Source organism: Arachis duranensis, chromosome 10 (genome assembly GCF_000817695.3).
Source record: "Arachis duranensis cultivar V14167 chromosome 10, aradu.V14167.gnm2.J7QH, whole genome shotgun sequence".
Taxonomy (NCBI): Eukaryota; Viridiplantae; Streptophyta; class Magnoliopsida; order Fabales; family Fabaceae; genus Arachis; species Arachis duranensis.
In genome coordinates this window covers 87,551,092-87,563,870 of record NC_029781.3, presented here as the reverse complement: position 1 = coordinate 87,563,870, position 12,779 = coordinate 87,551,092, and the positions used below count along the sequence as shown (strand labels likewise).

Sequence of the window (12,779 nt, the reverse complement as noted above, 5' to 3'; positions counted from 1 at the left end):
AGCTTGCCATGGAAAGGAGTAAGAAGGATTGGATGAAGACAGTAGGAAAGCAGAGAGACGGAAGGGAAGGCATCTTCATGCGCTTATCTGAAGTTCCTACCAATGAATTACATAAGTATCTCTATCTTTACCTTTATGTTTATTTCGTTCATCATCATACATCCATTTGAGTTTGCCTGACTAAGATTTACAAGATGACCATAGCTTGCTTCATACTAACAATCTCCGTGGGATCGACCCTTACTCGCGTAAGGTTTATTACTTGGACGACCCAGTACACTTGCTGGTTAGTTGTGCGAAGTTGTGTAATGCCATGGTACTGAGCTACCAAGTTTTTGGGGTTCATGACCGGGGATTATGAGAGTTGTGAAAAGTATTGTTCACAATTTCGCGCACCAGCTAGCTGCTTGGTAATGAGCTTGTTCTGAGCCAGCAGAGCATCTACATTGTTTAGCTCTATCACTCCTCTAGTGTTCCCTCTTTCGGAAGCATAGAAGTAGTCATTCTCAGCTACAGTCTCAATTACATATATGGCTTCTTCAATGGTCTTCTTCTTGTTCAATGATCCTCCAGAGGAATGGTCTACTGCATTCTTTGATTCATATGACAAGCCTTCATAGAAGATGTGCAACTGCACCCATTCATTGAACATATTTGGTGGACACCTCCTTGTTAGGTCTTTGAACCTTTCCCAAGCTTCATAAAGTGTCTCCCCATCTTGCTGTCTGAACATCTGCACTTCAGTTCTCAGCCTATTGATCCTTTGAGGGGGGGTAAAACTTTGCCAAAAACTTATTCACTACCTCCTCCCAATTTGTCAAACTTTCTTTTGAGAAGGATTCAAGCCATTTGGATGCCTTGTCCCTGAGTGAAAAAGGGAACAAGAGCAGCCTATAGACATTCGGGTGGACTCCATTGGACTTCACTGTGTCACAAATCCTCAAGAAGGTGGTCAAGTATTGATTCGGGTCTTCTTGAGCACCTCCTCCAAATGAGCAATTATTCTGCACAAGAGTGATGAGCTGAGGTTTTAGCTCGAAATTGTTGGCATGTATGGTGGGCTTCTGAATGCTACTTCCACAGTTGCCTGGGTTTGGATTGATGTAAGAGCCTAACACTCTTCTATCCTCCCCAGCATGATTTGCTCTACCTCCTCCCCCATGGTTATTAGCCTCTTCTTCATGTTGGTTTTCCATGTTGCCTTCCATGTTTAGTTCAAAGTGTTCCTCCTCCTTTTTAGCACCGATTGCATGTTTTTCTCTTGCTTCCCTCCTTAATCTAAGGAGGGTCCTCTCTGGTTCAGAATCGAAGGAAGTTGAAGCCCCGCTTCTTCTCCCTGTCATACAACCAACAAGTACAAGCAAGTAACAATATGTGCAGATAGTATTACTGTCAGAATTACTGTTAGTTGTGAGTGATGCAATATATCAAATAGTTAGTGGGTTACCAAACTGAATGGTAAATAACAAAGAACACGAAAGAGTAGAGGGGGAAGGGGAGAGGTTAACTAAGACAGAAAGTAAATTACTCAAACAGAAAATTAAATCAAAAAAACAAAAATGCTCAATTTAGTGATCTCCTAATTTAATCATTGTTGATGCACAATCAATCCCCGGCAACGGCGCCATAAACTTGATGCAGGTGGAAACTGTCTCTCAACAATTTTCCTTCGGCAAGTTTACCGAATTTGTCGTCAAGTAAAAACTCACAATAGAGTGAGGTCGAATCCCACAGGGATTGATTGATCAAGCAACTTTAATTAGAAGAATGTTCTAGTTGAGCGAATTCAGAATTTGGGTTGAGATTTGCAGAAAATAAAATGGCGGGAATGTAAATAGCAGAAAAAGTAAATGCTAGAATTAAAGGGCTGAAAGTAAATGACTGAAAGTAAATTGTAGAATTGTAAATGGGAATGGGGTGTTTGCTCATGAAAGTAAACGCAGAAATTAAAGAGAATGGGTGCGATCAGAATTGGGGAGTTCATTGGGCGCAGGAGATGTTGCAATTCTCCGGATCAAGTTCATTTTCATCTCTTCCTCAATCAATGCACTCATTGAACTCCTTGGCAATCTTAATTGATTGAATTAAAATTTCTTGCAATTCAATCTCTCAAATCTTGATCAATAGCCAATTCCTTGGTCAATTGCTCATGAGAAGAGATGAAGTGTGGTCACTGATTATACCACATGCATTTCCCAAATCAAGTATTGAGAGGATTATAGTCACATATCCATCCAAACCCAATTTGGTCCAGCATTAGAAAGCATTTCTAGCTTGATCTCTTCATTCCTCTTTCAAGGCTCAGAAGAGATCCAAGTTTGAATAGCTTCTTTTCCAAGTTAACTACCCAATGGGATGAAGATCGAAAGCTTTCAAGTAAAATCAAGAGAAAAGATAGAAGAACAATAATGAAAACTAGTATTGATCCATCAACTTACAACAGAGCTCCCTAACCCAATGAAAGAGGTTTAGTTGTTCATAGCTCTAGAAAATGAAAACAAAGATGGAGAATACATCATAGAACTAGAAGAGTAAAATACAGAGAGTAGTGCCCTTTTCCAACTTTTCGAACTCTCTAAATAATTCAAAGCTACTCCTATATATACTACTCTTCTTAGCTTCTAGTTGGCTCTTCAAGTCTTGGGCCTTTGGATCTTGAGTTTGAAGCAGTTCTCTTCTTCATTTGGGCTTGGTTTTACTTGCAGAGAGAAAATGTGAAGTGGGCAGAGAATTTAGCTCAGGACGTTAGGGGTGTTAACGTTTTAGTGAAAGTATGAGTTCGAGAACGTTAGTGACACTCAACATTGTCACTAACGTTCCAATGTACCCCTTTGCCTCACGTTAGAGCCCACATTAACTAGGTTAACGTGGCTTCTAACGTGGCCTTACCAACCTTCGAGAACGTTAGTGACACTCAACATTGTCACTAACGTTCCAATGTGCCCCAATGTCTCACGTTAGAGTCCACGTTAACTAGGTTAACATGGCTTCTAACGTTGCCATTCTTAGCCATCCCCAACGTTAGTGACAATGTTGAGTGTCACTAACGTTGGCTCATCTTTCACTCATCAACGTTAGCATTCCACGTTAACTAAGTTAACGTGGAAGTTAACGTGGCTCCTTGGGGTTTTGTGGTTGCTTCCAACGTTAGTGACAATGTTGGGTGTCACTAACGTTGTCGACCACCCTTGCCTCTTACGTTAGCTCCCACGTTAACCAAGTTAACGTGGGAGTTACGTGGTACATTGCACCTTAGGCCAACGTTAGTGACAATGTTGAGTGTTACTAACGTTGGCTTCCTTCACCCTTTTAACGTTAGAGGCCACGTTAACTAAGTTAATGTGGACTCTAACGTGGCCACTTATGATTATTGGCCAACGTTAGTGATAATGTTAAGTGTCACTAACGTTGGCTCAAAGTCCTTTCTTCACGTTAGAATTCACGTTAACTTAGTTAACGTGACTCTTAACGTGGGCAATGATGGCTTCGAGAGCGTTATTGGCAATCACTTTTCTAATTAACTTTGCAAGTTACCTCCCATTCCACGTTAGTGGTAACGTTAATTAGATTATCGTGACTGCTAAGTGGTTCTTCCTTGCTTCCTTTGGTCCTGAAATCAAGCAATAGAGTGCATCAAAGTTCTAGTCCAAGTCATGGGTAATGCAACATACAATTTGTTATTAAACTCATGCAACATCCTCAAGAAATCATGTAAAATTCAGAATGTATGCTTGAATCAAGGTGTAAGTGAATATCTACCCAAAAGTAGCTTATTTCCTAAGGAAATGCATGAAACTACCTTAAAAATAGTAAAGAAAAGGTCAGTGAAACTGGCCAAGATACCCTGGCATCAGCAGCTAAGGTACCCGCAAGGCTTCGCGGATAGTGTTACGCTCTCTCGTGCCGAATGGTTAAGAAAATTGTGTGTGCGAACTATAATAGGTGCGATCATACCAGCACTAATGCACCGGATCCCATCAGAACTCTGTAGTTAAGCATGCTTGGGCGAGAGTAGTACTAGGATGGGTGACCTCGTGGGAAGTCCTCGTGTTGCTCCTTTTTTTTTTACATCGTGCCAACCCTCGTTCTTTAAAAGACGATATCCCGAGTAGGACACCTAAGGGCGAGCCGCAATGGCCTCATCCTCGGCAGGCAGCTAAGGTACCCACAAGGCTTCGTGGATAGTATTACGCTCTCTCACGCCGCATGGTTAAGAAAATTGTGTGTGCGAACTATAATAGGTGCGATAATACCAGCACTAATGCACTAGATCTCATCAGAACTCCACATTTTTGCGTGCTTGGGCGAGAGTAGTACTTGGATCGGTGACCTCCTGGGAAGTCCTCGTGTTGCACCTCTTTTTTTTTTTACGTCGTGCCGACCCTCGTTCTTTAATTGACGCTATCTCGAGTAGGACACCTAAGGGGCGAGCCGCAATAGCCTCATCCTCGGCAAGTAGCTAAGGTTCACGCAAGGCTTCGCGGAAAGTGTTACGCTCTCTCGCGCCGCGTGGTTAATAAAATTGTGTGTGCGAACTATAATATGTGCGATCATACAAGCCCTAATGCACCGGATCCCATCAGAACTCTGTAGTTAAGCATGCTTGGGCGAGAGTAGTACTAGGATGGCTGACCTCTTGGGAAGTCCTCGTGTTGCTCCTCTTTTTTTTTTTTTACGTCGTGCCGACCCTCGTTCTTTAAGTGACGCTATCCCGAGTAGGACACCTAAGGGTGAGCCACAATGGCCTCATCCTCGGCAGGCACCTACGGTACCCGCAAGGCTTCGCGGATAGTGTTACGCTCTCTCGCGCTGCATGGTTAAGAAAATTGTGTATGCGAACTATAATAGGTGCGATCATACCAGCACTAATACACCGGATCCCATCAGAACTCCGCAGTTAAGCGTGCTTGGGCGAGAGTAGTACTAGAATGGGTGACCTCTTGGGAAGTCATCGTGTTGCACCTCTTTTTTTTTTTTACGTCGTGCCGACCCTCGTTCTTTAAATGACGCTATCCCGAGTAGGACACCTAAGGGCGAGCCACAATGGCCTCATCCTCGGCAGGCAGCTAAGGTACTCGCAAGGCTTTGCAGATAGTGTTACGCTCTCTCGCGCCGCATGGTTAAGAAAATTGTGTGTGCGAACTATAATAGGTGCGATCATAACAGCACTAATGCATCGGATCCCATCAGAACTATGTAGTTAAGCATGCTTGGGCGAGGGTAGTAGCAGGATGGGTGACCTCTTGGGAAGTCCTCGTGTTGCTCCTCATTTTTTTTTACGTCGTGCCGACCGTCGTTCTTTAAATGACGCTATCCCGAGTAGGACATCTAAGGGCGACCCGCAATGGCCTCATCCTCGGCATGCACCTACGGTTTCCGCAAGGCTTCGCGGATAATGTTACGCTCTCTCGCGCCGCATGGTTAAAAAAATTGTGTGTGCGAACTATAATAGGTGCGATCATACCAGCACTAATGCACCGGATCCCATCAGAACTCCGTAGTTCAGCATGCTTGGGCGAGAGTAGTACTTGGATGGGTGACCTCCTGGGAAGTCATCGTGTAGCACCTCTTTTTTTTTTTTTCCGTCGTGCCGACCTTCGTTCTTTAATTGACGCTATCCTGAGTAGGACACCTAAGGGCGAGCCGCAATGGCCTCATCCTCGGCAGGCAACTAAGGTACCCACAAGGCTTCGCGGATAGTGTTATGCTCTCTCGCGCCGCATGGTTAAAAAAATTGTGTGTGCGAACTATAATAGGTGCGATCATACCAGCACTAATGCACCGGATCCCATCAGAACTCCGCAGTTCAGCGTGCTTGGGCGAGAGTGGTACTAGGATGGGTGACCTCCTGGGAAGTCCTCGTGTTGCACCTCTTTTTTTTTTACGTCATGCTGACCTTCGTTCTTTAATTCACGCTATCCTGAGTAGGACACCTAAGGGCGAGCCGCAATGGCCTCATCCTCGGCAGGCAGCTAAGGTACCCACAAGGCTTCGCGGATAGTATTACGCTTTCTCATGCCGCATGGTTAAGAAAATTATGTGTGCGAACTATAATAGGTGCGATCATACCAGCACTAATGCACCGGATCCCATCAGAACTCTGTAGTTAAGCATGCTTGGGCGAGAGTGGTACTAGGATGGGTGACCTCCTGGGAAGTCCTTGTGTTGCACCGTATTTTTTTTTTAAGTCGTGCCGACCCTCGTTCTTTAATTGACGCTATCCTGAGTGGGATACCTAAGTGCGAGCCGCAATGGCCTCATCCTTGGCAGGCACCTATGGTACCCGCAAGGCTTCACGGATAGTGTTACGCTCTCTTGTGCCGCATGGTTAAGAAAATTTTGTGTGTGAACTATAATAGGTGCGAGCATACCGGCACTAATGCACCGGATCCCATCAGAACTCTGTAGTTAAGCGTGCTTGGGCGAGAGTAGTACTAGGATGTGTGACCTCCTGGGAAGTCCTCGTGTTGCAACTCTTTTTTTTTACGTCATGCCGACCCTCGTTCTTTAAATGACGTTATCCCGAGTAGGACACCGAGGGGTGAGCCGCAATGGCCTCATCCTCGGCAGAACCTACGGTACCCGCAAGGCTTCGCGGATAGTGTTACGCTCTCTCGCACCACATGGTTAAGAAAATTGTGCGTGCGAACTATAGTAGGTGCGATCATACCAGCTCTAATGCACCAGATCCCATCAGAACTCCGGAGTTCAGCGTGCTTGGGCGAGAGTAGTACTAGGATGGGTGACCTCCGGGGAAGTCCTCTTGTTGCACCTCTTTTTTTTCTTCTTTTTTTTACGTCGAGCAGACTCTTGTTCTTTAAATGACTCTAGACCGAGTAAGACACCGAAGGGCGAGCCGCAATGACCTCATCCTCGGCAGGCACCTACGGTACCCGCAAGGCTTCGTGGATAGTGTTACACTCCCTCGCGCCGCATGGTTAAGAAAATTGTGTGTGCGAACTATAATATGTGCGATCATACCAGCACTAATGCACCGGATCCCATCAGAACTCCGCAGTTAAGCATGCTTGGGCGAGAGTAGTACTAGGATCGGTGACCTCTTTGGAAGTCCTCGTGTTGCAACTCTTTTTTTTTTACATCGGGCCGACCCTCGTTCTTTAATTGACGCTATCCCAAGTAGGACACCTAAGGGCGAGCCGGAATGGCCGCAGCCTCGGCAAGCACCTTAGGTACCCGCAAGGCTTCGCGGATAGTGTTACACTCTCTCGCGCCGCATGGTTAAGAAAATTGTGTGTGCGAACTATAATAGGTGCCATCATACCAGTACTAATGCACCGGATCCCATCAGAACTCCATAGTTAAGCGTGCTTGGGCGAGAGTAGTACTAGGATGGGTGACCTCCAGGGAAGTCCTAGTGTTGCACCTCTTTTTTTTTTTTTACGTCGTGCCGACCCTCGTTCTTTAAATGACGCTATCCCGAGTAGGACACCTAAGGGCGAGCCGGAATGGCCTCATCCTCAACAGGCACCTACGGTACCTGTAAGGCTTCGCGGATAGTGTTACGCTCTCTCGCGCCGCATCATTAAGAAAATTTCATGTGCGAACTATAATAGGTGCGATCATACCAGCACTGATGCACCGGATCCCATCAAAAGTCCGCAGTTAAGTGTGTTTGGGCGAGAGTAGTACTAGGATGTGTGACCTCCTGGGAAGTCCTCGTGTTGCAACTCTTTTTTTTTTACGTCGTGTCGACACTCGTTCTTTAAATGACGCTATCCCGAGTAGGACACCTAAGGGCGAGCCGCATTGGCCTCATCCTCGGCAGGCACCTACGGTACCCGCAAGGCTTCGCGGATAGTGTTACACTCTCTCGCACCGCATGGTTAAGAAAATTGTGTGTGCGAACTATAATAGGTGCGATCATACCAGCACTAATGCACCGCATCCCATCAGAACTTCGCAGTTAAGCGTGCTTGGGCGAGAGTAGTACTAGGATGTGTGACCTCCTGGGAAATCCTCGTGTTGCAACTCTTTTTTTTTTTACGTCGTGTCGACCTTCGTTCTTTAAATGACGCTGTCCCGAGTAGGACACCTAAGGTCGAGCCGCAATGGCCTCATCCTCGGCAGGCACCTAGGGTACCCACATGGTTTCGCGGATGGTGTTACGCTATCTCGCGCCGCATGGTGAAGAAAATTGTGTGTACGAACTATAATAGGTGCGATCATACCAGTACTAATGCACCGAATCCCATCAGAACTCCACAGTTAAGCGTGCTTGGACGAGAGTAGTACTAGGATGGGTGACCTCCAGGGAAGTCCTCGTGTTGCACCTCTTTTTTTTTAACGTCGTGCCGACCCCTTTTTTTTTTTTTTTTACGTCGTGCCGACCCTCGTTCTTTAAATGACACTATCCCGAGTGGGACACCTAAGAGCGAGCCGCAATAGCCTCATCCTCGGCAAGCACCTACGGTACCCGCAAGGCTTCGCGGATAGTGTTATGCTCTCTCGCGCCGCATGGTTAAGAAAATTGTGTGTGCAAACTATAATAGGTGCGATCATACCAGAACTAATGCACCGGATCCCATCAGAACTCCGCAGTTAAGCATGCTTGGGCGAGAGTAGTACTAGGATGGGTGACCTCTTGGGAAGTCCTCGTGTTGCCCCTTTTTTTTTTATACGTCGTGCCGACCATCGTTCTTTAAATGACGCTATCCCGAGTAGGACACCTACGGGCAAGCCGCAATGGCCTCATCCTCGGCAGGCACCTACGGTACCTTCAAGGCTTCGCGGATAGTGTTACCCTCTTTCGCGCCGCATGGTTAAGAAAATTGTGTGTGCGAACTATAATAGGTGCGATCATACCAGCATTAATGCACCGGATCCAATAAGAACTCCGAAGTTAAGCATTCTTGGGCGAGAGTAGTACTAGGATGGGTGACCTCATGGGAAGTCCTCGTGTTGTACCTCTTTTTTTTCCTTTTTTTTTACGTCGTGCCGACCCTCGTTCTTTAAATGACGCTATCTCGAGTAGGACACCTAAGGGCGAGACAAAATGGCCTCATCCTCGGCAGGCACCTACGGTACCTGCAAGGCTTCGCGGATAGTGTTACGCTCTCTCGCACCGCATGGTTAAGAAAATTTTGTGTGCGAACTATAATAGGTGCGATCATACCAGCACTAATGCACCGGATCCCAGCAGAACTCTGCAGTTATGCACTCTTGGGCGAGAGTAGTACTAGGATGGGTGACCGCCTGGGAATTCCTTGTGTTGCACGTCTTTTTTTTTACGTCGTGCCGATCCTCGTTCTTTAAATGACGCTATCCTGAGTAGGACACCAAAGGGCGAGCCGCAATGGCCTCATCCTCGGTAGGCACCTACGGTACCCGCATGGCTTCGCGGATAGTATTACGCTATCTCGCGCCCTGGTTAAGAAAATTTTGTGTGTGAACTATAATAGGTGCGATCATACCAGCACGTGCTTGGGCGAGAGAGTACTAGGATGGGTGACCTCCAGGGAAGTCTTCGTGTTGCACCTCTTTTTTTTTTTTTACTTCGTGCTGACCCTCGTTCTTTAAATGACGCTATCCCGAGTAGGACACCTAAGGGCGAGCCGCAATGGCCTCATCCTCGCCAGGCACCAACGGTACCCGCAAGGCTTCGCGGATAGTGTTACGCTCTCTCGCGCCGCATGGTTAAGAAAATTGTGTGTGCGAACCATAATAGGTGCGATCATACCAGCACTAATGCATCGGATCCCATCAGAACTCCGTAGTTCAGCGTGCTTAGGCGAGAGTAGTATTAGGATGGGTGACCTCCTAGGAAGTCCTCGTGTTGCACCTCTTTTTTTTTACCTCGTGCCGACCCTCGTTCTTTAAATGACGATATCTCGAGTAGGACACCTAAGGGTGAGCCGCAATGGCCTCATCCTCGGCAGGCATGTACGATACCCACATGGCTTTGCGGATAGTGTTACGCTATCTCGCGCCTTGGTTAAGAAAATTGTGTGTGCGAACTATAATAGGTGCGATCATACCAGCACTAATGCACCGGATCCCATCAGAACTCTGCAGTTAAGCATGCTTGGACGAGAGTAGTACTAGGTTGGGTGACCTCCTGGGAAGTCCTCGTGTTGCACCTCTTTTTTTTCTTTTTTTTTTTACGTTGTGCCGACCCTCGTTCTTTAAATGACGCTATCCCGAGTAGGACACCTAAGGGCGAGCCGGAATGGCCTCATCCTCGGCAGGCACCTACGGTACCTGCAAGGCTTCGCGGATAGTGTTACGCTCTCTCGCGCCGCATGGTTAAGAAACTTTTGTGTGCGAACTATAATAGGTGCGATCATACCAGCACTAATGCTTCGGATCCCATCAGAACTCCACAGTTAAGCGTGCTTGGGCGAGAGTAGTACTAGGATAGGTGACCTCCTGGGAAGTCCTTGGTGTGTGGAAAACGATCCAACACAAAACTCACTGGCAAGTGTACCGGGTCGCATCAAGTAATAAAACTCACGGGAGTGAGGTCGATCCCACAGGGATTGAAGGATTGAGCAATTTTAGTTTATTGGTTGATTTAGTCAAGCGAATCAAGTATTGGTTGAGTGATTTTGTAGCCAACAGTAAGTAAATAGAAGGAAATGTAAAGGGAGAGGGATGGATTGCAGAAATTAAAGACAACTGAAAGTAAAAGATGCTTAATCATAAAGAACAAGAAATTAAATGACTGAAACTTAAAGTGCAAGAAATGTAAATTGCAGTAACTTAAAGTGCAAGAAATATAAATTGCTTGAATAGAAAAAGGGGGTTGGGGATTGGGAATTCAGAATTTCAGCAAGGGAAAGTGAATTGCAACAAGTAATAAAGCAGAAGGAAATGTAAAGGGAGAGGGATGGATTGCAGAAATTAAAGACAACTGAAAGTAAAAGATGCTTAATCATAAAGAACAAGAAATTAAATGACTGAAACTTAAAGTGCAAGAAATGTAAATTGCAGTAACTTAAAGTGCAAGAAATATAAATTGCTTGAATAGAAAAAGGGGGTTGAGGATTGGGAATTCAGAATTTCAGCAAGGGAAAGCGAATTGCAACAGTTAATAAAGCAGAAGATGAATTGGGAGTAAATAGAATTCAAACAGGAAATGAAATTATATTGCAGCAGGGGTTCACAGAAGAACCAAAAAGGAAAATGGGATCTCAGGACTCAAGAGACTAGATAGCAAAGTCTAGATCTCAATTGCCTTCCCAGATCCAAGTTCACAAAGCAATTAACCAGAATTTAAAGAAGAAGCAGTAAAGGAAATGAAATTGAACTCAATTATGCAGAAGAGGAATTAAAAATGTTCAAGCAAGAACGAGGAAGAATAGAGATCAATTCTCCTCCCCAATTCTCTGAAATTTAGTGAAGTCTCCAAGAGAAAGTTCAAAAGTTCAAAAATAAAAGTAAAGATTCAAAGCTCAAAAGAAAGGTCCTAATTACATCAAACTATCTCCTATTTATACCCTTTCTATTCTTAGATCTTGGGATTTGGATGGGCTTTTGATTTGGTGAAGAAATTAGTTAAATTGGATTTTTAATCCAATTTTTAGCCCAAGAAAAGTTGCTTCCAGGAGGCTGCCCTGCCCTTGTGGAGGGCAGGGCAGAAAATGATGCGTGCGGCCTTGTGCGTGTGTGTTTGGTGCGTGTGGTGCTGCAGGATGCTGGCAGTTGTTTGGATGATTTCAGGGAAGAAGAGGCTAGGCAAGGAAGCAACAAAATCAATAAAGGAAGCTTGAATATCACATGTGGAGTTTAAGTTCCAGTTTAAGCTTAAACTAGAACTTAAACTACCAAGCCATATAATGCTGGGAAGTGGCGTTTAAGCTCCAGTTTAAGCTTAAACTGGAGCTTAAACGCCAAAATCGTGAAGGCTGAGAAGAGCTGAAACTGGCGTTTAACCTCCAGTTTAACCTTAAACTGGAAGTTAAACGCCAGAAATGAGAAATGCACCAGGGAGCATTCCCACGTTTAAGCTCCAGTTTAACCTTAAACTGGAGCTTAAACGTGTTCGACTATTTTTCTACTCCAGGGTTTGATTTCTCATTTCCACGTTTAAGCTCCAGTTTAACCTTAAACTGGAGCTTAAACGTGTTCGACTATTTTTCTACTCCAGGGTTTGCTTTCTCATTTCCACGTTTAAGCTCCAGTTTAAGGTTAAACTGGAGCTTAAACGTGTTTGACATTTCACCCTCCAGGAAGCATTTCCACGTTTAAGCTCCAGTTTAACCTTAAACTGGAGCTTAAACGTGTTCGACCCAATTTCTCCTCCAGGGTTGCTTTCTTCATTTCCACGTTTAAGCTTCAATTTAACCTTAAACTGAAGCTTAAACGTGTTCGACATTTCACACTCCGTGTTTGCTTTCTTCCATTTCCACGTTTAAGCTTCAGTTTAACCTTAAACTGAAGCTTAAACTGCAACTTAAACGCCACTTTTTGAGAGGGTTTCTGGGCCAAAGATATTGCAGTTTAAGTTAGCATTTGAGCACAAACATTGACTTAAACATAATCTGGTATGAAACCCAATTGAATATCATGGTTTATGGGATTGGGCCTGAAGAATTGATGAGTCTGGAATTTCAATTTGTTGAGTCATGTGTCATTACTTGTTTATCACTAAATTTGCTCAATGAATGTTACAGAATTGGATTAGCAGCCTCATCAGGATTATGGATCATAAACCCAAAGCAAAAGGAAATCAAGGAAAGGCCTCAAAGCCCAAGAAACACAACAGAAGCTCAATTTAGAAAGTGTATAAATAGGATAGAATTTAAGTTAGAAAGGACTTT

General features: G+C 45.0%; 17 non-coding genes and 4 pseudogenes across 17 annotated transcripts; all 21 read left to right on the top strand.

The window, feature by feature from the left end:
• The first annotated feature begins 3,940 nt into the window (after positions 1-3,940).
• Positions 3,941-4,059, top strand: LOC127743280 (5S ribosomal RNA). The gene has a single exon (XR_008004674.1). It is a non-coding gene; the product is annotated as a 5S ribosomal RNA (ribosomal RNA).
• A 180-nt stretch (positions 4,060-4,239) lies between these two features.
• Positions 4,240-4,358, top strand: LOC127743538 (uncharacterized; annotated as a pseudogene).
• A 184-nt stretch (positions 4,359-4,542) lies between these two features.
• On the top strand, positions 4,543-4,661 carry LOC127743505 (5S ribosomal RNA). The gene has a single exon (XR_008004895.1). It is a non-coding gene; the product is annotated as a 5S ribosomal RNA (ribosomal RNA).
• Positions 4,662-4,846: 185 nt separating this feature from the next.
• Positions 4,847-4,965, top strand: LOC127743695 (5S ribosomal RNA). The gene has a single exon (XR_008005079.1). It is a non-coding gene; the product is annotated as a 5S ribosomal RNA (ribosomal RNA).
• A 184-nt stretch (positions 4,966-5,149) lies between these two features.
• On the top strand, positions 5,150-5,268 carry LOC127743516 (uncharacterized; annotated as a pseudogene).
• Positions 5,269-5,450: 182 nt separating this feature from the next.
• Positions 5,451-5,569, top strand: LOC127743458 (5S ribosomal RNA). The gene has a single exon (XR_008004850.1). It is a non-coding gene; the product is annotated as a 5S ribosomal RNA (ribosomal RNA).
• Positions 5,570-5,754: 185 nt separating this feature from the next.
• LOC127743586 (5S ribosomal RNA) lies at positions 5,755-5,873 on the top strand. The gene has a single exon (XR_008004971.1). It is a non-coding gene; the product is annotated as a 5S ribosomal RNA (ribosomal RNA).
• A 182-nt stretch (positions 5,874-6,055) lies between these two features.
• LOC127743370 (5S ribosomal RNA) lies at positions 6,056-6,174 on the top strand. The gene has a single exon (XR_008004762.1). It is a non-coding gene; the product is annotated as a 5S ribosomal RNA (ribosomal RNA).
• Positions 6,175-6,357: 183 nt separating this feature from the next.
• On the top strand, positions 6,358-6,476 carry LOC127743381 (5S ribosomal RNA). Its single transcript, XR_008004773.1, has one exon. It is a non-coding gene; the product is annotated as a 5S ribosomal RNA (ribosomal RNA).
• Positions 6,477-6,656: 180 nt separating this feature from the next.
• LOC127743481 (5S ribosomal RNA) lies at positions 6,657-6,775 on the top strand. The gene has a single exon (XR_008004873.1). It is a non-coding gene; the product is annotated as a 5S ribosomal RNA (ribosomal RNA).
• Positions 6,776-6,967: 192 nt separating this feature from the next.
• LOC127743469 (5S ribosomal RNA) lies at positions 6,968-7,086 on the top strand. Its single transcript, XR_008004861.1, has one exon. It is a non-coding gene; the product is annotated as a 5S ribosomal RNA (ribosomal RNA).
• Positions 7,087-7,268: 182 nt separating this feature from the next.
• On the top strand, positions 7,269-7,387 carry LOC127743392 (5S ribosomal RNA). Its single transcript, XR_008004784.1, has one exon. It is a non-coding gene; the product is annotated as a 5S ribosomal RNA (ribosomal RNA).
• Positions 7,388-7,572: 185 nt separating this feature from the next.
• Positions 7,573-7,691, top strand: LOC127743493 (5S ribosomal RNA). Its single transcript, XR_008004884.1, has one exon. It is a non-coding gene; the product is annotated as a 5S ribosomal RNA (ribosomal RNA).
• Positions 7,692-7,873: 182 nt separating this feature from the next.
• LOC127743403 (5S ribosomal RNA) lies at positions 7,874-7,992 on the top strand. Its single transcript, XR_008004795.1, has one exon. It is a non-coding gene; the product is annotated as a 5S ribosomal RNA (ribosomal RNA).
• A 183-nt stretch (positions 7,993-8,175) lies between these two features.
• On the top strand, positions 8,176-8,294 carry LOC127743358 (5S ribosomal RNA). The gene has a single exon (XR_008004750.1). It is a non-coding gene; the product is annotated as a 5S ribosomal RNA (ribosomal RNA).
• A 214-nt stretch (positions 8,295-8,508) lies between these two features.
• LOC127743302 (5S ribosomal RNA) lies at positions 8,509-8,627 on the top strand. The gene has a single exon (XR_008004696.1). It is a non-coding gene; the product is annotated as a 5S ribosomal RNA (ribosomal RNA).
• A 182-nt stretch (positions 8,628-8,809) lies between these two features.
• Positions 8,810-8,928, top strand: LOC127743347 (5S ribosomal RNA). Its single transcript, XR_008004739.1, has one exon. It is a non-coding gene; the product is annotated as a 5S ribosomal RNA (ribosomal RNA).
• A 191-nt stretch (positions 8,929-9,119) lies between these two features.
• On the top strand, positions 9,120-9,238 carry LOC127743527 (uncharacterized; annotated as a pseudogene).
• Positions 9,239-9,683: 445 nt separating this feature from the next.
• On the top strand, positions 9,684-9,802 carry LOC127743447 (5S ribosomal RNA). Its single transcript, XR_008004839.1, has one exon. It is a non-coding gene; the product is annotated as a 5S ribosomal RNA (ribosomal RNA).
• A 179-nt stretch (positions 9,803-9,981) lies between these two features.
• LOC127743269 (5S ribosomal RNA) lies at positions 9,982-10,100 on the top strand. Its single transcript, XR_008004663.1, has one exon. It is a non-coding gene; the product is annotated as a 5S ribosomal RNA (ribosomal RNA).
• Positions 10,101-10,292: 192 nt separating this feature from the next.
• Positions 10,293-10,411, top strand: LOC127743549 (uncharacterized; annotated as a pseudogene).
• Positions 10,412-12,779: the final 2,368 nt, after the last annotated feature.